General features: G+C 41.4%; 1 long non-coding RNA gene across 1 annotated transcript; it reads left to right on the top strand.

Annotated features, from left to right (window-relative positions):
* Window positions 1-4,629: 4,629 nt before the first annotated feature.
* LOC138954413 (uncharacterized) lies at window positions 4,630-23,694 on the top strand. The gene is made up of 4 exons (XR_011451828.1): window positions 4,630-5,145; window positions 12,805-13,033; window positions 15,122-15,350; window positions 20,698-23,694. It is a non-coding gene; the product is annotated as an uncharacterized lncRNA (long non-coding RNA).
* The last annotated feature ends 1,306 nt before the right edge of the window (window positions 23,695-25,000 follow it).

Here is a 25,000-nt window from a genome sequence, read left to right as displayed (position 1 = left end):
GCCTCTTTTTGGCTGTTGCGAGTCGCGCCATGTTTGACGAACCAGAAACTGAAAGGACGCACTGAAGGCGGCAAGGTATGTATTGCTTTATTTCGATTCCGGTAGAATCGTAAAACAAGGCCCCAAATTCCGAATTACGGATTGAACATCTTCTACTACTGTTTTGCTTCAATCCGTAATTTGGGGGGCTGATCTCATGGATGTGGGGCCTTGTCTTAGGATTCTACCTCGCTATGATTCCTAACTTGCTTGAATGTTTTCAATAATTATCAAGAGTTTGCTCTATAAATGTCTTAGCGCACTGTGATTGTTTTAATAACAATATCCGATATTGTCAGTAACGACAGTAGATTGAACGTTTGAAAAGGCACATTTTTTTTCTGCCAGCGTTTGGATAAACTGTGGACAGGTCGAGTTAGATCTACTTTTGTGTGTGTGTCGGTGCGGCACTGACATGACGGGGGTATTGACGGTTTCATCAGTCGCCGACCATGTATTTTAATATTTGATTATCCTCTGTACCGTTTAATAGATTAGCAACTAACAGTATGAGTTACAGTTATGCGAAATGTTAGCATGAGGCAAGCCGCTAGGAAAAGATTACTTGTCTCCGGCGCTGCAAACGGCCACGCCTACTCAATACCGGTCGGCGATTTGGCTCCGGACCCCAGGGTCATGTTACGACAAAGTACGTCGTTTTGTGTGGTTGGTTGTGGACGATACTGACCGGTAACACTAGCAGATACATAGGGCTAGAGGTGCATCGACATTTTTTTCGGCACTCAGTGAGGTCGCGAGAATTCTAGAAAATAAACTCAAGCCGCGCGAACTTTTGCCATTTTTTTCTTTTTGCGATAGGGTGAGTGCACCACCGAAATTAGTTAATGAGAACGTAGTCGGGTGTTTCATTAGCAACTGAAAAAATAAGGGGAAAGTTCCGTAAAGGTTCCCATTTCAGCGGGGGAAACGACCTATACCCCCTCTTCGACAAGTAGTTACAAAGAATGCCGAACACTGAGGCTTCCGAGCAAGAGTCATGTGACCCGAAGGTATAATTTTGGCGTCTGTCTATTTTGTTGTTCCGACAATGTGGCACATCTGCGCTTTTCCGACGCTTCACACAGCAATTCTTCATAAAGATGAAAGTCTAAATCGCCGAAACTGTTCTTTGGTAAATACAGAATCCAACAAAAGAAATGGCTGACGACGATTCGAATGAGGAAGAAGAATGCATTGGCGAAACCGAAAGTGAGAAGATGCCATCATGGCGGAAGACAGCGAGTCGGATAGCGTGTTGAAATGATTAGGCTGATTCGTTTGCGCTGATATTTCTCAAACTGGCAAACGAAAGAAACTGTGCGGATGGAAGTTTAGTTTGAATTGAAAGGAGTGAAGCATGTTGACCAGTTGTGTACGTAGTGGTGGTGATGGGGGGCTCGAAATTTGTCAGAAAAAAGCACCTTTTGCTTTTAGCCGCGGGAAATTGTAGGGTCAAGCATCATTGTTTGGAAATGTGGAGACGATAAGGTAGGCCTACATGCCACTAACACAGCGGATGAGAAGAATCTTGGCAAGTCGAAATAGAGGCCCAGACTCACTGTGGCACAGGCGCATGAAATCTGTCAGAAAAAAACCCACTTCTGCTTTTAGCCGCGGGAAATTGAGGGTCAAGAATCATTTTGTAATACCCACGGGACCGTCATAATTAAGGCAGCAAATATAGAGCGAGTATTTATGGATGTATTTTAGGTTTTTATCATAAATTAAATATGTACAGCAATGTCGTTTGCTTTCGGCAAGCGGTCATAGACTGCAAAGTTTTGTGATTGTCCAGAAAAATTGACTCCAAAGTAGACAAATGTCTGGACAATCCTTTTATCTCTCTCTTGTGTTTGTTATGTCACTATGCCGCATGACTTTCATTGTCCACAAGCATGCCTAAAACAGGAAGTTGTTTCCCCCTCCCTCATATTGCCCCCCCCCCCCCCCCTTCTCTCTCTCTCTCTCTTTTTATTTGGGGATTTATTTATGTGCACAATAACAGGAAACGTGGGCTTTCACTTACTGATAACATTTAAAACTTTTCAGGTTGTGTCCGTGGTGATGGCCTGCACTTATGGAAAAAAGATGCTGGAGGCATCTTTATTATTAATGAAGACCAATGCACCTGTTCCTTTGTCGTCCACCCGAGCACCTGCTCCTCCTTCATCAACCCAAGCACCTCCGTCATCAACTCGAGCACCTCCGCCATCCACCCGAGCACCTGCTCCTGCATCATCAACCCGAGCACCTGCTTCTCCGTCATCAACCCGAGCACCTGCTTCTCCGTCATCAACCTGAGCACCTGCTCCTCCGTAATCAACTAGAGCACCTCAGTCATCAACCCGAGCACCTGCTCCTGCATCATCAACCCGAGCACCTGCTCCTCCGGCATCTGAAGGTCTGTATAAAGTAATATAATAGGATTTTGTTTACATGTGTATGTCCGGAAGCTTTTTAAAGAGTGCAATTTGTCTTGTTTTAATAGCACACAAAAAAAGGGGGGGGGGTTAAAAAAAAAAGTGATAGTCTAAAGTTGCAATTGATTGTTTAAAAAGTGCTAAAGGTGTACTTGATGAGAACTCTCAATACATTTTGTGTGTGAACATGGCACTTAACATTGCCTAATTTTGAGTCCTGCAGAATATATCTATCTCTTGAGAGGTGCCCCAAGGCTTGCTGAGTAGGATGGAGCCATGTGGTGGTTTTAAAAGTTCCTAAAATGAATAGGTGTGTAATTTTTGATTATTTTCAATTTTACAGAAGACTTAAATCACCATCTGATACTTGACAATGCATCTTCTTCCTTCCCAAAGGCAACCCTGGCATTTAGGCACAACTTTTGTTGTTGCATTGATGTTATCGTCCCTCTCGGCGTAGACCATGGGGACCCATTTGGTAGTCATGTGGTCGTCTTCCCTCCTCCTTCTCTCCCACCCGCTCCTCTTCTTCTTGGGTGTCCATTTCGGGATCTTGTAAAGCACTTGCTGATGATGTAGAGTAGCCGGTGTCGATTTCTGTCATAGTGGTTATTCTTAGTAGAAGCTTGTTGTTAATTCATTCGTTGAAGGTCCCTGTCTGTATAGTTCCACTACTTCCGCTTGTCCGGATGAAGGGGGGGGGGGGGGGGTGTGACCGGGATGAGAAATGCCGATAAACGACTTCCTCCCGCCCCGTCCACACGCAGTAGTAGTGTAGCGATGTTGTAGTTGGAGGATGTTAGATGTCTCGAAATCTTAAGTCTTGAGATCTTGGCCTTTTGACGTCTTGACGTCTTGAGATCTTGGTATCTTGTTGATATCTTGAAGTAGCTGATTTGCTGCTTGTCGATGAAGCTGTTGCTGTTGTAGAACCCCAAGGTTGTAGTCGGGGCCACTGAGGTCCATCTTGGTGCTGTCGACATCTGCGCCGCTCTCTCTTGAATCCGAAAAGGAGAATGAGGCGCCGACTCAGATTTTAGTCGAGACCAATAGAAGTAATGTGCAACATAATCCTGGGTCCTGGATCTATTTGTCTCGGCAATCCTTTTTCTTTGCACCCTGTAACATCACTAGGCTAGGCCTACGACAGCCAAGATGCATTGGTAGCATATCATCATGATGCAAGATTGTCAACCGAGCACAGAAAAGATGCTGGCCTGGAAAAGTTTGGATTTTTATTCACTTTGTCCGAGCTAGGCATCTTCCCAAAGCTTTAGCAGCAGGGAGTGAGTAAGTTAATGTGGCATATACTGAGTGGTAGCGTATCACGTCCCACTATTTTAAATAATTCCCATCTTCTTGCTATGATGAAAACTGTATAGTACGTATTCTTGATTACACAATCCACCAAGCTCTTTCTAGTTGAATATCTGAGTCTGTAGGCCTACTGAAGGCCTTATGGGAGAGAGTGAGGATGTGTTGTATCAGTGTGTAAGGCCAAAAAAAAAAAATTGTCTGTTTAGGGTAACATGACCAAAAAAAGTAGGGTCGGTAGGTAGGTAAAGTTTTTTTTTTTTTTTTTTTTTTTTTTTTTTTGTAAATGCTATGTTGGCTGAACATTCACTTCTTATATTTGATGAATACATGTTTCAAAACTAACGTATAAATAAAACAGAGAGAAAGGGAGAGAAAGAAACGCCAAATGTCTCTTTTTAGCATTTTTACCTCTTTTTTTTTTTTTTTTTTTTTGAAATCAAAAAAAAGTTTTTGGGTCGGCGCCAAATCGATAGGGTCGGTCGGGTTACCCTAAACAGACAATTTTTTTTTTTTGGCCTAAAGTTGAATATGAGTCTGTAGTGTACCTGAGGGGAGAGAGTGATGATGTGTTGTCATTGTGTATCTCTTCACATAGGTATAGAAATAAGGCCTGTTGTGGGATTTTCCATGTACCTATGTGTTATGGGGCATATAAATATATATACAAATCCGAAATATTACCTTTTGTGGGTATATTATATGCCCTAAAAAGTAATATGCCCCGAAAAAGACATGTATATAGATTAGAATAAATATTGCCTGTTATGGGGTTAATTCCCATTTGTCATTGGTGTATGAGCTAAGTTAAACAATATTATCCCTCCATGTTTTACAGAACATGTGGTTCAGCAGACTTTATCCCTGTGTGTGTGTCTGTCTCAACTAAATGGTGTGCGTGTTGTCGGAGGTCGCCACACTCTGTGCTCAGAAGTGTACAATTGGGGGCACAATTCAAGAGGCACTCAAGGCCGATTATTCCTAGTTGAAGAGAGTAAACGTCAGTATTAATACGCCAAATCATACATTAGCCATTTATAACTAAACATAATTTTCATGCTCCTGACTAATATTGGGCCTAAGAGTTGACACTGCGGGCTTATTAACTTTCTGCTGATTAAATCAGTTTATTTATCTGTGCAGTGACAGTAGCCGGTGATCCTACGATTGACGGGAAGAGGAACTACCAAAAACCAGACTACTGTTTGTTCTGCAAAGGGAAATACACTTCAATAATGTCTTCACACCTTCTATCGGTTCACTGTGAAGAAGCAAGAGTACAAGCTGTCACCGCCCTGCCTTGTGGATCGAAGGAGAGGAAGAGATTTTGGCGCTTTTTCAAAATGAAGGGAATCACCTACACAACACTGAAGTAAGAAGTCCCTGTTGTGTATTCATAATTTCATGTTCAAAGTAATTGTACATATATAAATGTTGAGTCCGAATGTGTAAAATGTAAGTGGAAACATTTCAGGTAACAGGGCTCGACAATAACGAATGCCCGACAGCCCGGGGCAAGCGTTTGAACCTGTCGGGCAAGTAAACCTTATGACCAGCTGCCCGACGGGGCAAGTGACAATATGTCAGTGAAAATTAAAATGTATTCAAATACTTTGGCGTACAAAGGACCAAACTTCCGAAGAACAAGACTCTTCCAATGTTTCCCCCAATGTTATCGATCGCTTCTGCTAACCGGAAATGCTTTCGTTCATGTATTCACCCCATTCAGGAATTTCCGATTTGGTGACATTTATTTAATCTAACGCGGCTTCTCATTGGTTTAGGTCACGGCTAAGAGCCAATCAATGAAGAGCTATCTGAAAACTGAGAAGCACAGTTCAAAATGGCTTCGCAGTCGTCGATGTTTTCCTTTTTAACAACTTCAAAGCGCCGTGTAGATGACACAGACGATGGTTCGAAACGAAAATCCCAGAAGAAGGCATTCGAGGCCTGTCGTGACCGGAAATTCCTCTCATCTTGGCTTACGGAATTCCCGTGGGTAAAATACGACGACGAAAAGTGTCTTGATGTTCTGCAAGGTAATGATTTTAACGTTGCCCATGTCCACCGCTAGCTGTGAGAGAGGTTTCTCGTGCATGAAACGTGTTATGAGTGACTGGCGTTCAAGCCTGAACACAGAGACTCTGTCCATGCTCATGTACTTGAGCATTGAAGGGCCAGAACCTGATGGCTACAACTCAGCTCTTGCTGTTCAAAGGTGGTGGGAAGAGGGAGAGAGAGCAAGAAGACCAACGTAGTCGTTAAGCAATGATAATAAATAAATACCTTCACTTGTTGAAAGAAAGAAATGCTTGCAAAACATCTTTGAGCAAAAGAGTCAGTGTGTTACTGTTTGCGTTACTCCGTTTTATTGTTTTATATCTCATTCTCTATTTAGTTTATTGTGGCAAGTAAAAAAAAAATGGGGCAAGTAGTTTTGATGTGTACTTGCCCGACAGGGCAAGTTGTCAGAAAAGTTAATGTCAAGGCCTGGGTAACCGCTGACACGGTAGCTGCGAGTAAGTGCGGTCCGAAAATCCAGTGAGTTGTATAGCTGCGGACTCAATTTTGAGTCCTGTAGAATATATATCTATCTCTTGAGAGGTGCCCCAAGGCTTGCTGAATAGGATGGAGCCATGTGGTGGTTTTAAAAGTTCCTAAAATGAATAGGGTGTGTAAATTTTGATTATTTTCAATTTTACAGAAGACTTAAATCACCATCTGATACTTGACAATGCATCTTCTTCCTTCCCAAAGGCAACCCTGGCATTTAGGCACAACTTTTGTTGTTGCATTGATGTTATCGTCCCTCTCGGCGTAGACCATGGGGACCCATTTGGTAGTCATGTGGTCGTCTTCCCTCCTCCTTCTCTCCCACCCGCTCCTCTTCTTCTTGGGTGTCCATTTCGGGATCTTGTAAAGCACTTGCTGATGATGTAGAGTAGCCGGTGTCGATTTCTGTCATAGTGGTTATTCTTAGTAGAAGCTTGTTGTTAATTCATTCGTTGAAGGTCCCTGTCTGTATAGTTCCACTACTTCCGCTTGTCCGGATGAAGGGGGGGGGGGGGGGGGGGGTGTGACCGGGATGAGAAATGCCGATAAACGACTTCCTCCCGCCCCGTCCACACGCAGTAGTAGTGTAGCGATGTTGTAGTTGGAGGATGTTAGATGTCTCGAAATCTTAAGTCTTGAGATCTTGGCCTTTTGACGTCTTGAGATCTTGGTATCTTGGTATCTTGTTGATATCTTGAAGTAGCTGATTTGCTGCTTGTCGATGAAGCTGTTGCTGTTGTAGAACCCCAAGGTTGTAGTCGGGGCCACTGAGGTCCATCTTGGTGCTGTCGACATCTGCGCCGCTCTCTCTTGAATCCGAAAAGGAGAATGAGGCTCCGACTCAGATTTTAGTCGAGACCAATAGAAGTAATGTGCAACATAATCCTGGGTCCTGGATCTATTTGTCTCGGCAATCCTTTTTCTTTGCACCCTGTAACATCACTAGGCTAGGCCTACGACAGCCAAGATGCATTGGTAGCATATCATCATGATGCAAGATTGTCAACCGAGCACAGAAAAGATGCTGGCCTGGAAAAGTTTGGATTTTTATTCACTTTGTCCGAGCTAGGCATCTTCCCAAAGCTTTAGCAGCAGGGAGTGAGTAAGTTAATGTGGCATATACTGAGTGGTAGCGTATCATGTCCCACTATTTTAAATAATTCCCATCTTCTTGCTATGATGAAAACTGTATAGTACGTATTCTTGATTACACAATCCACCAAGCTCTTTCTAGTTGAATATCTGAGTCTGTAGGCCTACTGAAGGCCTTATGGGAGAGAGTGAGGATGTGTTGTATCAGTGTGTAAAGTTGAATATGAGTCTGTAGTGTACCTGAGGGGAGAGAGTGATGATGTGTTGTCATTGTGTATCTCTTCACATAGGTATAGAAATAAGGCCTGTTGTGGGATTTTCCATGTACCTATGTGTTATGGGGCATATAAATATATATACAAATCCGAAATATTACCTTTTGTGGGTATATTATATGCCCTAAAAAGTAATATGCCCCGAAAAAGACATGTATATAGATTAGAATAAATATTGCCTGTTATGGGGTTAATTCCCATTTGTCATTGGTGTATGAGCTAAGTTAAACAATATTATCCCTCCATGTTTTACAGAACATGTGGTTCAGCAGACTTTATCCCTGTGTGTGTGTCTGTCTCAACTAAATGGTGTGCGTGTTGTCGGAGGTCGCCTCACTCTGTGCTCAGAAGTGTACAATTGGGGGCACAATTCAAGAGGCACTCAAGGCCGATTATTCCTAGTGAAGAGAGTAAACGTCAGTATTAATACGCCAAATCATACATTAGCCATTTATAACTAAACATAATGTGACAGGGTGACCAGTCTCTAATTATAGAGTTAAGCTGTTGTCATTGTCTAGTTTAGTCTTTGTTGCCGATCAGTTTGTGTTTGGTGTCTATTCTTTATCTGTTAACAAAGAGTACTGGTATGTCTAACAAACTTTTGCCTTACAGCAAGTGCCTTAATTTAACAAACTTTCTGCGCCTTAGCAGACGACACGAACGGCTTGTTTACATTCGAGCGGTGGCCATGTTTGTCCCACATAAAATCTATTTTTAGACTTATTGAGTGCACGTGCTATTTTATGCAATCTAAGGCTATATCTTACTTTTAGATGTTAATAATGAATGGATATAGATATTTTGTTGCTGTATGTTCGTGCTTAAGTACTTTTTAAGGCTATGTTGTTCCTTAAATTGCTGTAACGTTCGATCAGCTCCGACCCAAGCCTCCGACGCTATGTGAGTTTTAGCGCCAAGTAGGTGACGTCTGGAATTTCCCTATTATCTCCATAATTGTAACTTTTCCATAAATCTAACTTAGTGCACTTCATTTCTTATTCCCTTAAGATACTTTTTGAGTTAAAGTGCATTAATAACTGTTTGGATCGAGTAAATCAAAGTTTTCCTCTCAGTTCGACCGGTGTCTCGCCGCGTGACGTCACACGCGTCATTTTAGTATCTGTGTTTCTTTATCAAGTTTAACGTCACATAACTCGTCATAAGTTCCATTTTACCACAAGTATGACACATGTATGGAAAGTTCAGGAGTTCATCTTGTAATGGAGTGAATTGTATTTGATGCAGGAAGTGATAGAGTTTAGCAATCCTTATTTTGCTGGGTTTTGATCGTTAATCGGTCATTCATTCTGAGTAATTAATCATAATTATCTTTTGGTCTGGACTTCTAAAGTTATATGTTATAACATGGTTTAAAAGTATTTTTCACGCTGGTTTTATAGCAACAAACCGATTTATAATGTGTGCGTTCTTTGTAAAGTTATTAGCTGTCAAAGTTTATAAACAAACACAAATTTGGCTATCAGGCAGTGCCAGACGGCCTTTTTAGAAATTGCTGTGAGCCGCTTGCAGTGCAGTCCGCGCGAGCAGTATAAATAGCCTCCGGTACCGGCATAAAAAAGAGGAGTCAGGGAGAGAGTCATTCAGTCAGAAGCAGTTCATTGTTCGGCTCCACTGACTGAGGAGATGTAGTTTGTATTGTATGTTGTGGCTTGTAGCCACCGGCTTCTGTCGGGTTGGCGAGAGGAGGAGGGAAGATAATATAGAGACAGAGAAATAAAGTTCGTCATGCCAGTATTACTGCTGTTGTTGTCACAATGTCATCTGTTGTGCTTGAGAGAGTGAGTCCAGAATGAGTCCGTAACACATCAAGAGAAGAGAAACAAAAGAACAACAGAACATTCCTTCTTTTCCGAACCTCTACAAAATGGCGTCGCCGGACAGGATGTGTACTAAAACGGACTCAGAAGTTCCTGGACTCGGAAGAAGTGATGCATTGTGACAACTTCATTCTTCAGTACTGGTGATGGCGGACCTTTCCTGCCAGGAGTTGTGTACTCCATGTTGTCTTCGACGATCGGCATGTCCTGTCCTGTGATGTCCTGTACGTTCCTGCGTTGATGTCCTGTAAACTACGTTCCTGTGATGCTGTAATCTTCGTTCCTGTCCTGGTAGCTGTGTTCCTGTCCTTTCCTACGATGCCTGTGGTATGCTGTTCCCGTTTCCCGCTGTCATGTGTCATCCGATGCATGGTGTGTGTAATTTCACCATTGGTGTGTAGTGCTGTGTTGGTGTTCATCCCCAGAGTGAATTCTCGAATTGGAATCGCGATGAACGGTACGTGGAAGTCTTGAAAAGACTAGTGGATTTGCATTAACTCACTGTAACCGGACTTTTATTCAAGGAACTGTAAGGATCTCGGCCGACCTTGTTGTGAATTAATATTAGTCCATCAAACAAGTGAGCAGTGTATTCCCCGATTTGACGCTGTGTTATTCATCATGTTCTGCTGAGGTGTGCATTATCGGACAGTGAGTCGAGTGACGTAAGTAACGGTTGAGCGCGTCTTGAAGTGACACTGCGAGGCATCGTTTTATGTTTGTTATCTATGTATTTCTATTTTATTTACGTGAAATGCGTTCATTTTGACATTGTTAAACATGTTGATTTCTAAGCACGATTGATATTTTTTTGTTCATAGCTTGCAGTGTATGATGTATGATGCTTTGATTCGTGGGATGAGTTGTTTACATTTGTGGTTGAGGGTTGGGCACAGGCAGACAGTATTGAGACTAGTCTGATGGGAATGCCAAGGTGGATGCAGCGAGTCAGTACTAGTTAAAACCTTCCCATAAGGTCTGGTATAATGATTTTTCGCAAGATGTATCGTGGGTTGTATTTGTTTTGTTTTTTTCACTCCTGCAAATGTAATGCTGGTTGATCTAGCCTTGTAACCTATCAGTAGGGCTTGGTTTTTGATCGTTTGTAATGTAAGGTTTCAAAGTATTGTGTCATGTACATTGTGGAATATGAAAGAGAGAATTATGTCATGTGGAGTCAGCTGTCTGTTGTAAGTGTATTGTGTTGTGGTGTGTATCTAACTTTGTTCAGCTTCCTTTTGGTGACAATGTGGTTGAGAGTGAATACTTAAAGTGGTGTATGATGACTTTGAAGATTTTATGATGTTGTAAGAGTGGCTGGGTATACTTGATTCACTGTGTTATACTTTGATGCTTAGATGTTTCGTCAAGAGCGCTAAGTACATATCTTAGTTGACATCACGTCAGCATAGTGTCTGCTTGTTTTGCATGAAGAGTACGGGGAAGGTGTTGCTATGGCGATTGGTAGGGATCTAGTTGCATAGTATTGGGCACCAGTTCTCTCATGTCGGTTTTTGTTTTGTTTATGCCATTTCTTTAGCATCTTGATTTTGTGGAATGATTCTAAGCATTGAGAGAATTCATGTATTTGCACATTGTTACTGTATTGTGAGTGGAGTGAGTGAGTTGTTCATTGTCTGATTTTAGCGTGCCGTGGTGTAGCATTGAAATGCATTTCTTTTAATTTTATCGCTGTTGTTCGTGGTCGTGACACGAGGACGTGTCACATACAAAAGTAGGGGGTATGTGTGACAGGGTGACCAGTCACTAATTATAGAGTAAGCTGTTGTCATTGTCCAGTTTAGTCTTTGTTGCCGATCAGTTTGTGTTTGGTGTCTATTCTTTATCTGTTAACAAAGAGTACTGGTATGTCTAACAAACTTTTGCCTTACAGCAAGTGCCTTAATTTAACAAACTTTCTGCGCCTTAGCAGACGACACGAACGGCTTGTTTACATTCGAGCGGTGGCCATGTTTGTCCCACATAAAATCTATTTTTAGACTTATTGAGTGCACGTGCTATTTTATGCAATCTAAGGCTATATCTTACTTTTAGATGTTAATAATGAATGGATATAGATATTTTGTTGCTGTATGTTCGTGCTTAAGTACTTTTTAAGGCTATGTTGTTCCTTAAATTGCTGTAACGTTCGATCAGCTCCGACCCAAGCCTCCGACGCTATGTGAGTTTTAGCGCCAAGTAGGTGACGTCTGGAATTTCCCTATTATCTCCATAATTGTAACTTTTCCATAAATCTAACTTAGTGCACTTCATTTCTTATTCCCTTAAGATACTTTTTGAGTTAAAGTGCATTAATAACTGTTTGGATCGAGTAAATCAAAGTTTTCCTCTCAGTTCGACCGGTGTCTCGCCGCGTGACGTCACACGCGTCATTTTAGTATCTGTGTTTCTTTATCAAGTTTAACGTCACATAACTCGTCATAAGTTCCATTTTACCACAAGTATGACACATGTATGGAAAGTTCAGGAGTTCATCTTGTAATGGAGTGAATTGTATTTGGTGCAGGAAGTGATCGAGTTGAGCAATCTTTATTTTGCTGGGTTTTGATCGTTAATCGGTCATTCATTCTGAGTAATTAATCATAATTATCTTTTGGTCTGGACTTCTAAAGTTATATGTTATAACATGGTTTAAAAGTATTTTTCACGCTGGTTTTATAGCAACAAACCGATTTATAATGTGTGCGTTCTTTGTAAAGTTATTAGCTGTCAAAGTTTATAAACAAACACAAATTTGGCTATCAGGCAGTGCCAGACGGCCCTTTTGGAAATTGCTGTGAGCCGCTTGCAGTGCAGTCCGCGCGAGCAGTATAAATAGCCTCCGGTACCAGCATAAGGGGAGGATTTAAAGAGGAGTCAGGGAGAGAGTCATTCAGTGAGGCAGTTCATTGTTCGGCTCCACTGACTGAGGAGATGTAGTTTGTATTGTATGTTGTGGCTTGTAGCCACCGGCTTCTGTCGGGTTGGCGAGAGGAGGAGGGAAGATAATATAGAGACAGAGAAATAAAGTTCGTCATGCCAGTATTACTGCTGTTGTTGTCACAATGTCATCTGTTGTGCTTGAGAGAGTGAGTCCAGAATGAGTCCGTAACACATCAAGAGAAGAGAAACAAAAGAACAACAGAACATTCCCTTCTTTTCCGAACCTCTACAATAATTTTCATGCTCCTGACTAATATTGGGCCTAAGAGTTGACACTGCGGGCTTATTAACTTTCTGCTGATTAAATCAGTTTATTTATCTGTGCAGTGACAGTAGCCGGTGATCCTACGATTGACGGGAAGAGGAACTACCAAAAACCAGACTACTGTTTGTTCTGCAAAGGGAAATACACTTCAATAATGTCTTCACACCTTCTATCGGTTCACTGTGAAGAAGCAAGAGTACAAGCTGTCACCGCCCTGCCTTGTGGATCGAAGGAGAGGAAGAGATTTTGGCGCTTTTTCAAAATGAAGGGAATCACCTACACAACACTGAAGTAAGAAGTCCCTGTTGTGTATTCATAATTTCATGTTCAAAGTAATTGTACATATATAAATGTTGAGTCCGAATGTGTAAAATGTAAGTGGAAACATTTCAGGTAACCGCTGACACGGTAGCTGCGAGTAAGTGCGGTCCGAAAATCCAGTGAGTTGTATAGCTGCGGACTCAATTTTGAGTCCTGTAGAATATATCTATCTCTTGAGAGGTGCCCCAAGGCTTGCTGAATAGGATGGAGCCATGTGGTGGTTTTAAAAGTTCCTAAAATGAATAGGGTGTGTAAATTTTGATTATTTTCAATTTTACAGAAGACTTAAATCACCATCTGATACTTGACAATGCATCTTCTTCCTTCCCAAAGGCAACCCTGGCATTTAGGCACAACTTTTGTTGTTGCATTGATGTTATCGTCCCTCTCGGCGTAGACCATGGGGACCCATTTGGTAGTCATGTGGTCGTCTTCCCTCCTCCTTCTCTCCCACCCGCTCCTCTTCTTCTTGGGTGTCCATTTCGGGATCTTGTAAAGCACTTGCTGATGATGTAGAGTAGCCGGTGTCGATTTCTGTCATAGTGGTTATTCTTAGTAGAAGCTTGTTGTTAATTCATTCGTTGAAGGTCCCTGTCTGTATAGTTCCACTACTTCCGCTTGTCCGGATGAAGGGAGGGGGGGGGGGGGGGGGGGGTGTGACCGGGATGAGAAATGCCGATAAACGACTTCCTCCCGCCCCGTCCACACGCAGTAGTAGTGTAGCGATGTTGTAGTTGGAGGATGTTAGATGTCTCGAAATCTTAAGTCTTGAGATCTTGGCCTTTTGACGTCTTGACGTCTTGAGATCTTGGTATCTTGTTGATATCTTGAAGTAGCTGATTTGCTGCTTGTCGATGAAGCTGTTGCTGTTGTAGAACCCCAAGGTTGTAGTCGGGGCCACTGAGGTCCATCTTGGTGCTGTCGACATCTGCGCCGCTCTCTCTTGAATCCGAAAAGGAGAATGAGGCGCCGACTCAGATTTTAGTCGAGACCAATAGAAGTAATGTGCAACATAATCCTGGGTCCTGGATCTATTTGTCTCGGCAATCCTTTTTCTTTGCACCCTGTAACATCACTAGGCTAGGCTTACGACAGCCAAGATGCATTGGTAGCATATCATCATGATGCAAGATTGTCAACCGAGCACAGAAAAGATGCTGGCCTGGAAAAGTTTGGATTTTTATTCACTTTGTCCGAGCTAGGCATCTTCCCAAAGCTTTAGCAGCAGGGAGTGAGTAAGTTAATGTGGCATATACTGAGTGGTAGCGTATCACGTCCCACTATTTTAAATAATTCCCATCTTCTTGCTATGATGAAAACTGTATAGTACGTATTCTTGATTACACAATCCACCAAGCTCTTTCTAGTTGAATATCTGAGTCTGTAGGCCTACTGAAGGCCTTATGGGAGAGAGTGAGGATGTGTTGTATCAGTGTGTAAAGTTGAATATGAGTCTGTAGTGTACCTGAGGGGAGAGAGTGATGATGTGTTGTCATTGTGTATCTCTTCACATAGGTATAGAAATAAGGCCTGTTGTGGGATTTTCCTTGTACCTATGTGTTATGGGGCATATAAATATATACAAATCCGAAATATTACCTTTTGTGGGTATATTATATGCCCTAAAAAGATATATGCCCCGAAAAAGACATGTATAGATTAGAATAAATATTGCCTGTTATGGGGTTAATTCTCATTTGTCGTTGGTGTATGAGCTAAATTAAACAATATTATCCCTCCATGTTTTACAGAACATGAGGTCCAGCAGACTTTATCTGTGTGTGTGTGTCTGTCTCAACTAAATGGTGTGCGTGTTGTAGAAGGTCGCCACACTCTGTGCTCAGAAGTGTACAATTAGGGGCACAATTCAAGGGGCACTCAAGGCCGATTATTCCTAGTTGAAGAGGGTAAACGTCAGTATTAATACGCCAAATCATACATTAGCCATTTAATAACTAAACATAATTTTCATGCTCCTGACTAATATTGGGCCTAAGAGTTGACACTGCGGGCTTATTAACTTTCTTGCTGATTAAATCAGTTTATTTATCTGTGCAGTGACAGTAGCCGGTGATCCTACGATTGACGGGAAGAGGAACTACCAAAAACCAGACTACTGTTTGTTCTGCAAAGGAAAATACACTTCAATAATGTCTTCACACCTTCTATCGGTTCACCGTGAAGAAGCAAGAGTACAAGCTGTCACCGCCCTGCCTTGTGGATCGAAGGAGAGGAAGAGATTTTTGGGCTTCTTCAAAATGAAGGGAATCACCTACACAACACTGAAGTAAGAAGTCCCTGTTGTGTATTCATAATTTCATTTTCAAAGTAATTGTACATATATGTTGAGTCCGAATGTGTAAAATGTAAGTAGAAACATTTCAGGTAACTGCTGACACGGTAGCTGCGAGTAAGTGCGGTCCGAAAATCCAGTGAGTTGTATAGCTGCGGACTGAAGAGTCCCGCATTTAAAAATACCTTGGATCTTCCCTAAATCTGGAAAAATGGCGGTCACATAAAGAGGGTGGTCACATGCAGGAATATGCTTCAAGAGTAAACATGAACTTTTGAGACCAGATTTGGTGGTTAAATTCCACTTTTAAAGTCATTGGTCTGACCCGGCCGGGATTCAAACTCCGTGCAATTTACTTCGGAGGCGGGCGCCTCTAAGGCAAGCTGAATGTAGCACAGAGACAAATGCAGTGGCAAACGCAGAGACAACGGCAGAGGTAACGCTGCAACCAATCAGGGACCAGTACTTTGAAATTGACAATTGTCACTGCCTTCTGTTTGTTGTCACTGCATTCCGGGCGTTGTCTCTGCTCTGCTCCTAGCCAATTAGATTAGCTCTTACATGAGTCACAAACCGGAACAGCCATCTCAGTTTGTTCTGTTTGTCTGCTTCTCAGTGTTGACTTTGATGCGGTCTTTTAATGCATCCAATACAGATTCTTTTGTAAACACAACAACACAACACAAGACAGGAGTCGTTCACACATGTTCATCTCGGCCTTTTGTCTTTCAGCTGTTGTGCATGTAACACGTACTGAACAATTTGCAAAAACTCCGAAGCCAATTGCATGAAGCAGACGCTCTTTTCATCCCAGGAGTACGCAAACCAGTATAATGATAGCCACATGTGCGTTTTGCACACCAGAGGCCCAGAGTGGCATTGTGTGTGTGTGTGTGTGTGCACGCGTGTGTGTCTGTGTGTGTGTGTAACTTTTCCACTGTCTTTCTGTTTGTCTGTTTGTGTTCGTCTTCGTGTGTGTCTGTGCAGTGTGTCTGTACGTGTGCCTGAATGTGAGTGAGTGTGTGTTTTGTAAGTGTGTGTATATGTGTTTGTACGTTGTATTCAACAAGGTACTGGATTATTCCGATGAAAAAAGACTCCTATTCATGTGTTTACTCAGCAGGGATACTGGCAAATTACATTTCAAGACCCTAAAAATGATGGTGCAAAGGGGGTCCATGGACCAACGCAAACATTATGTACATATCCTCAGAGAGCTGACTACATCTTTCTGACAAATATCCCCAGGAAGCTCAGCATGTACAAAGAGAGGAAGAAAGCTGATGTAAATTTCTTAATGAAGCTCGGCATAAAGAGCAGAATGAAGCGCAAGTTAATATGCTAACAGTAACACAGCTCTGCACAGAGAGCGGAGTTAAGCGAGTGTAAATACCCTAACACAACTTTTCATAGGATAAAGCACATGTTGATGTGCTAACAGGCAGCTCTACATAGAGACTAGGATGAAGCGCATGTTGATATGCCAACACAGCTCTACATAGAGAGTAGGATGAAGCGCATGTTGATATGCCAACACAGCTCTACATAGAGAGTAGGATAAAGCGCATGTTGATATGCCAACACAGCTCTACATAGAGAGTAGGATAAAGCGCATGTTGATATATGCTAACACAGCTCTACATAGAGAGTAGGATAAAGTGCATGTTGATATGGTAACACAGCTCTACATAGAAAGTAGGATAAAGCGCGTGTAAATATGCTACAGGGGTGGGACTTAATTGACACAACTTACGAAGTCCGCTGGAGTTATCTATTTTTCCGCGTCCAATTTCATCACAATATCTATAACTTGTTGACTGAATGATATGGAGAGAATTGAAGATGGAGCAGAACACTGGAGGCTTGAGAGTTAAATTGTGCCGTCTGAAAACCCCTGATAACTTGTCATGTTGAGCTTTAATGCATTGGGGCGTCACTTGGCTCATACTAATGATGATGATGATAATTAGTTTTAACGTCCTCTTAGAACCATTTGGCCTATCTTGGGACAGTCATACTAATGCCAGTATTGGATTATGGATACATGGTGCATTACGGAAATATGCACCATTACATTTACAGTGTTACTATTGTTGTGTGAAAGTGTTTTTTTATGTTTGGTTGGGATTTTTTTTGTTTGGGGGGGGGGGGGGGGAGGGGGGGGGGGCGCGCGCGAGGAGAATGCCTTTTATACCTGATCCAAACGAGTTGAATTTTAGTCTCAAAATGCACCAGATTGCACAAATTTTAATGTACCATTTAAACAAAAATCGCGGAAGCATGCCCCCGAACCCCCCTAGAATAAAGAGATTTCCTCTTTTTTCATCACAAGAGAGTCCCACCCCTGATGCTAACACGACTGCTCTAAAAAAAATATCTGCATGCACCATGTACCCCCAACATTACATGACTGAGAGAGGATATATATATATCTGAATGCGCCTTGTACTGTAAAGAACTGGGAGAGGATATGTGCATGTACCGCCTACTGTAGAGAACAAGCTGAGAAAAGATATATGCATGCGCCTTGTACTGCCTACTGTACAGGACTGAGAGAGAATATCTGCATGCACCTTAAACTGCCTACTGAATTGAGAACTTAGAAATAATATCTGCATGCGCCTTTCACCACCTTCTGTACAGAACTTAGAGAGGATATCTGCATACACCTTGTACTACCTACTGTACAGAATTGAGAGAGGATATCTGCATGCGCCTTTGACCGCCTTCTCTACAGAACTGAGAGTGGATATCTGCATACGCGTTGTGCCACCCACTGTACAAGGCTCATGCAGATCTTTTACAGAACTGAGAGTGGATATCTGCATACGCGTTGTGCCACCCACTGTACAAGGCTCATGCAGATCTGACAGTAGGACGTGCAAGGCGCATGCAGATATCCCCTCTCAGTTCCGTTAAGTAGGCAGTGCCAGGTGCATGCAGATATCCTCTACCAGTTATATAGAGTAGGCGGTACAATGAGCATGCAGATATTTTTTCTCAGTTCTGTACAGTAGGCAGTACAAGGCACATGCAGATATCCTCCATCAGTTCTGTTCAGTAGGCAGTACAAGGTGCATGCAGATATTTTCTCTCAGTTCGTTACAGTTGGCGATACAAAGTACATATGCAGATATCCTCTCTCAGTTCTGTACAGTAGGCAGTACAGGGTTCATGCAGATATCTTTAGTCAGTTATGTACAGTAGGCGGTACAAGGTGCATCCATACATATATATCTTTTCTCAGTTGGGTTTAATAGGCAGTACAAGGCGCATGCAAATATCTCACAGTTCTGTTCAGTAGGCGGTACAAGGCGCATGCAGATATCTTTCCTCTGAAGTTCTGTACAATAGGCTGTAGAATGCGCATGGAGATATCTTTTTTCGATTTCTATGCCGAGCTAAGTTAGCATATTTACACGCGCTTCATCCTACTTTATATGCAAAGCTGTGTTAGCATATTTACACATGCTTCATTGTGCTCTCTATGCAGAGCTGTGTTAGCATATCTACGTGCGCTCTATCCTACTCTCAGCTGTGTTAGCATATCTACCAGCACTTTATCCTACTTTTTTTGCAGAGCTGTTTATGATATTTACACAGGCTTTTTATTCTGGTCTCTATGCAGGGCTTTAATTTTGTTAGGATATTTACACGCACTTCATCCTACTCTCTATGTACGTAGAGCTGTTTTCGCATATTTACACGCGCTTTATCCTACTCTCTATCAGGCATGGGAATTGTCCACCGAAAGGCACATTTCCGCCGACCTTTTTTTTTTTTGTAACGCCGAAAAAGGGAGAGTGTCCGCCGAAAAATAAAATGGGGGAGGCAAACATGGTTCTAAACTCTTAGTTTAATGGCAAACTTGGAGCTCAGGTGATACCAAATTGCACCATTTGGGTTGCCCCCGGACCCCCCTAGTAAGGCGGGGTCCGGGGGCATGCACCCCCCCCCCCCCCCCCCCCCCTATTAAGGCTAGGCGCTTCGCGTCGTCGACTCTGCTATTACTTGAAAATGTTCAGCCTTTTTTACTTTTTTCAATTCCCATGCCTGTCTTTATGGAGAGCTGTGTTCGCATATTAACATGCGCTTTATCCTACTCTCTATGTAGAGCTGTGTTAGCATATTTAAACGCGCTTTATCCTACTCTCTATGTAGAGCTGTGTTAGCATATTAACTTGCGCTTCATTTTGCTATTTTTGCCGAGGTTCATTAAAAAGAATTACATCAGCTTTCTTCCTCTCTTTGTACATGCTGAGCTTCCTGGGGATATTTGTCATAAAGATGTAGTCAGCTCTCTGAGGATACATAATTTTTGCGTTGGTCCGGCCTTGGGCCCCCTTTGCACAATTATTTTTTAGTGTCTTTAAATGTCATTTGCTCTGCTGAAGTAAAAACAAATAGTAAGTCATTTTTCATCGGAATAATCCAGTACCTTGTTGAATACAACGTACACACCCGTACACACACACACACACACACACACACACACACACACTCATGCACGCAGGCATATACACACACTGACACAAACACACACACACACACTGGCACACACTCACTCGTTCCGGCACACGCAGAGACACACTGCACAGACACACACGAAGACGAACACAAACAGAAAGACAGTGGGAAAGTTACACACACACACACACACACACACACACACACACACACACACAAACACACACTCTCTCTCTCTCTCTCTCTCTCAGTCTCTCAGTCTCTCTCTCTCTCTCTCTCTCTGTTAGGGCCTCTGGTGTGCAAAACGCAGGTGTGGCTATCATTATACTGGTTTGCGTACTCCTGTAATGAAAAGAGCGTCTGCTTCAATTGGCTTCGGAGCTTTTGCAAATTATTCAGTGTTACATGCACAACAGCTGAAAGACAAAAGACCGAGATGAGCATGTACTCACATGTGAACGACTCCTGTCTTGTGTTTACGAAAGAATCTGTATTGGATGCATTAAAAGACAACATCAAAGTCAACACTGAGAAGCAGACAAACAGAACAAACTGAGATGTCTGTTTCGGTTTGTGACTCTAAGAGCTTATCTGATTGGCTAGGAGCAGGGAAGAGACAACACCCGGAATGCAATGACAACAACGGGAAGGCAGTGACAACGGCAGTGTGAGACGATTGGTCAATTTCAAAATACTGGTCCCTGATTGGTTGCAGCGTTGTCTCTGCGTTTGCTTTTGCCTCTGCATTTGCCTCTGTGCTACGTTGCCTTACGCCTCAGCCCATATATGACCAAGGTTATCGGCACGGTTCATAGCAGCAACTTGTAAAGGTATATATACTTATAAAACAAGGTGGGTTTTTTATGTGTTGCAGGTCTTGAGATGTGGAAAAGGAGAAATAACTGTGAGCAGGCGACCAAGTGACAAAGAGAGCGCAAAACCAGAAAACTACCTAAGTCCAAGCTGAACAACATAAAACTTAGCACTTTTATTAATTCCTGAGGGTGCATTTGCCATGTGGGTGTTTTTTTCTGTTCATGACCAAGGTTTTTGACAAAACCAATTGCCAACAATTCACATTTTTCTGCTACCTCTTCTTAATGTATGGTAACATTAATTTGAACATCTAGCATATATATAACAAAGGATTCATTGTGGTTTCTAAGTACTACTAACAGTGGCGATGTCATGATTTTAAGGCTCTCTTGAGGTTCTCTTCAGGTGTGCCGTTGCCGCAAGCAATATGCAGGTTTCTTTTTGCATCACCTCCTGAGTTCTGGTAGATGTTAGCTGTCTCATCCTTCTGACTTACTTTTGTTTTAATTATTTCGCTCAGATTCACAAATTTCATATGCACATTTAAAATAGACCCAAACATCATTCAGATTGGCCATGGTTTTGTTGTCAACAAGACTATGTTTTCATGAACTGTATATACTTCATTTTGTTTTTGTGTACCGTTGTAAATACTCGGTATGTAACTGGAAGACAGTATGTTTTTGTCTGCAACTCTTTTTGACCAAGAACCATGATTGCAATTGTTTTCGGAGACGGAAAGGGGGATGCTGCTCGTGAGTCGTTACAATACTGTGTCTAGTTTAGATACTGCCCCTTTTCAGTTTTAATATTGGCTCGCATTCATGCACATGCATGTTCATACATATTCGTGCTACATGAAGAGCCATGTTTTTTTCCTTTCCAAATCAGCATTGCCACATCCCTTTTTATATGTATCTTTTCTTGTGTAAATGCTTTTGTTTTTATCAAATTCACTTTCTTTTTGTTCATCCATGTATAATTCATGTAAGTTTGCATGCAATGCAAGAGTACTATTCACTACACATATCATTCAGTTATTGTAACATACAAATAGAACAATTAAACCAAAGAGAGATACATTTACTGTTATATTATTGTTTGTGTCAAATTGAGTCTGAACGGTTTTCTTTGCATATGTTTTTGGAGGTAAAACCATGATGTGTGTGAACTTGAATGCTACGACTCTACATATATATGTTTCTGGAGGCAAATCCATGGTTGTGGTGATGGTGGCTAATATTTATAAGTACCTCGTGTGTGAGAGATTTTAATGCCCCCCGCGGGTTAGGGGGAGTCCCATATTGGTTGGGACGAGAAAGAATTTACCCGATGCTCCCCAGCATGTCGTAAGAGGCGACTAACGGATTCTGTTTCTCCTTTTACCCTTATTAAGTGTTTCTTGTATAGAATATAGTCAATATTTATAAAGATTTTAGTCAAGCAGTATGTAAGAAATGTCCTTTGTACTGGAAACTTGCATTCTCCCAGTAAGGTAATATATTGTACTGCGTTGCAAGCCCCTGGAGCAAATTTTTGATTCGTGCTTTTGTGAACAAGAAACAATTGACAAGTGGCTCTATCCCATCACCCCCCTTCACTCCGTCGCGATATAACCTTGAACGGTTGAAAACGACGTCGCGTTAAACACCAAATAAAGAAAGAAAGAGATTTTAATGGTACTTTTAATGTATTGTAAGTGATGTTGAAAACTCCTGAAATCAGCTGAAACTCACGGTAGAAAGAGGGTTAAGGCCAAATTAATATACATTCACCGAGGTGCTTCAGATTCCGTCTTAGGCTGCAATATATATTTCAACCTCAAGCAACAATTTATTATGGTGTAATTAGACCTTGGGCAACAATTTTGCGTTGGTCTTTGGTTACCCCCTGCGGGTTAGGGGGAGTCCCGTATTGGTTGGGACGAGAAAGAATTTACCCGATGCTGCCCAGCATGTCGTAGTGCCCAGCATGTCGTAAGAGGCGACTAACGGGTTCTGTTTCTCCTTTTACCCTTATTAAGTGTTTCTTGTATAGAATATACTCAATGTTTGTAAAGATTTTAGTCAAGCAGTATGTAAGAAATGTTAAGTCCTTTGTACTGGAAACTTGCATTCTCCCAGTAAGGTCATATATTGTACTACGTTGCAAGCCCCTGGAACAATTTTTTGATTAGTGCTTTTGTGAACAAGAAACAATTAACAAGTGGCTCTATCCCATCTTTCCCCTATCCCATCTCCCCCCTTTCCCCGTCGCGATATAACCTTGAATGGTTGAAAACGACGTTAAACACCAAATAAAGAAAGAAAGAAAGAAAGGTCTTTAGTTACAATATAATTATATTGGGTGTTATTCCGGGTTCACTCACCCATATGTATTGTCTCATTTTCCCGATCCTACAGTAGACATTGAAGTGAAAAGATAAAATAATTGATGGATGACATAAATACTTCACCATATATGTCTTCTCACTTCCCACAGTTCAAATTGTGTCAGTCCAATATTCTTGTAGAAGCAGGACTTCGTCAGTATGAAAAGTTAACACAATGCTGGAAGTCAAAAGTTAATTTTCAATCTGCATCAGTTTGGCTATTCATGACAAATGCATTTTTCACGCTGTAGCTATCCCTTCACCTAGCATTTGCCTCTTGGCAGCCGAAAAAATAGCTTATTGACATCTTTTCTGATTCATGTTGTTTGCATTTGATAATGAAGTCCTGGTGCAACCTGAATATCTGGCTTAAATATAAGTTTAAACTGTGGGATACGAGAAGTGATGTACAGTTCCACCATCAGATTAATTCATGGATTGTTTTGCAATTGTGTCAAATTCTAAGAAAACGGTCAATGTTTATTTTTTTTCTATATATATTGGAATTGCATGTTGTCACTTTTAACGATATACATTCATATAGAAATAAAACTCTGTTTTTCCAGACCTTGGCACATATGATTTTTATCATATTCCTTTAATTTAATGTTTCAAGGACGTGCCTTAAAACGAAATGAAGGAATGTTTCTGGTTGTTTTTCTTGAATTAAACCATTAACGATGATACGTGTGTCTTATCCTTGCGTGTTGTCTTGTCTGAATGTCACCCTGTGAGCGTACATGTCGGAGATTAAGATGATCTTCCGAGAAAAAAAAGACTTCCTACGCCGTGATCGCTGTTAACAACGCGCAAATAGAATAAAACTTTGTTCACATTGGTAGGGTAGACAATTCTACTCTGTAAAGTTTTATTCCATTTGAATAATGTTAGCTCAACAAAGCATTTATAAGGTTGGAAGACAGGCAATACACTAAAATCTTTGGAGTCAGGAGCATGAAAATTATGTTTAGTTATAAATGGCTAATGTATGAGTTGGCGTCTGACATTTACTCTCTTCAACTAGGAATAATCGGCCTTGAGTGCCTCTTGAATTGTGCCCCAATTTTACACTTCTGAGCACAGAGTGTGGCGACCTTCGACAACACGCACGCCATTTAGTTGAGACAGACACACACACACACACAGATAAAGTCTGCTGGACCTCATGTTCTGTCGAACATGGAGGGATAATATTGTTTAATTTGGCTCATAGTCAAATGGGGACACCCCATAACAGGCAATTTTTATTTTAATCTATACATGTCTTTTTCGGGGCATATATCTTTTTGGGGCATATATACCCACAAAAGGTAATATTTCGGATATATGTATATATTTATATGCCCCATAACTGAAATGCCCCGTAACACATAGGTACATGGAAAATCTCACAACAGGCCTTATTTCTATATATATATATATATATATATATATATATATATATATATATATATATATATATGACTGATCATCGTAACATTGTTGAATGTTGTGTTCCAGCTAGTGGTTGCAGTGATCACTTTCCCATTTGTCTAACGTGGTCGAGAAAGGGTGTAAAAATTCCTAAAGCTGGCCACAAGACAATAAAATATAGATCCTTTTCTCAATTCAACGAAGACACATTTCTCCGTGACCTCTGTAATTCCTCTCTCCCTGAGGTTTATAATCATACGAATCCTGATGCTGCTCTAACGCACTGGCTGAATGCTTTCACTAACATTTATGATCAACATGCTCCATGGAGAATTAAGAGAGTCAAACACATAGTAAAACCTAAGTGGTTTGATGATGAATTACAAGATGCAATTGATCATCGTGATTTTTTAAAGTCAATCGGTAAAGAAGAGGAGTATAGAGAACAGAGAAATAAAGTTAATTCAATTAAACGATTAAAAAAGAGAAAGTATTTTCAAGACCTTGCTTCTTCAAAACAAAATTCAAAGAACATTTGGAAAGCAATAAATTAACTTACAAATAAAACGACTGCATC

Source organism: Littorina saxatilis, unplaced genomic scaffold (assembly GCF_037325665.1).
Source record: "Littorina saxatilis isolate snail1 unplaced genomic scaffold, US_GU_Lsax_2.0 scaffold_1107, whole genome shotgun sequence".
Lineage (NCBI taxonomy): Eukaryota > Metazoa > Mollusca > Gastropoda > Littorinimorpha > Littorinidae > Littorina > Littorina saxatilis.
This window is presented reverse-complemented; position numbering and strand designations above follow the sequence as displayed.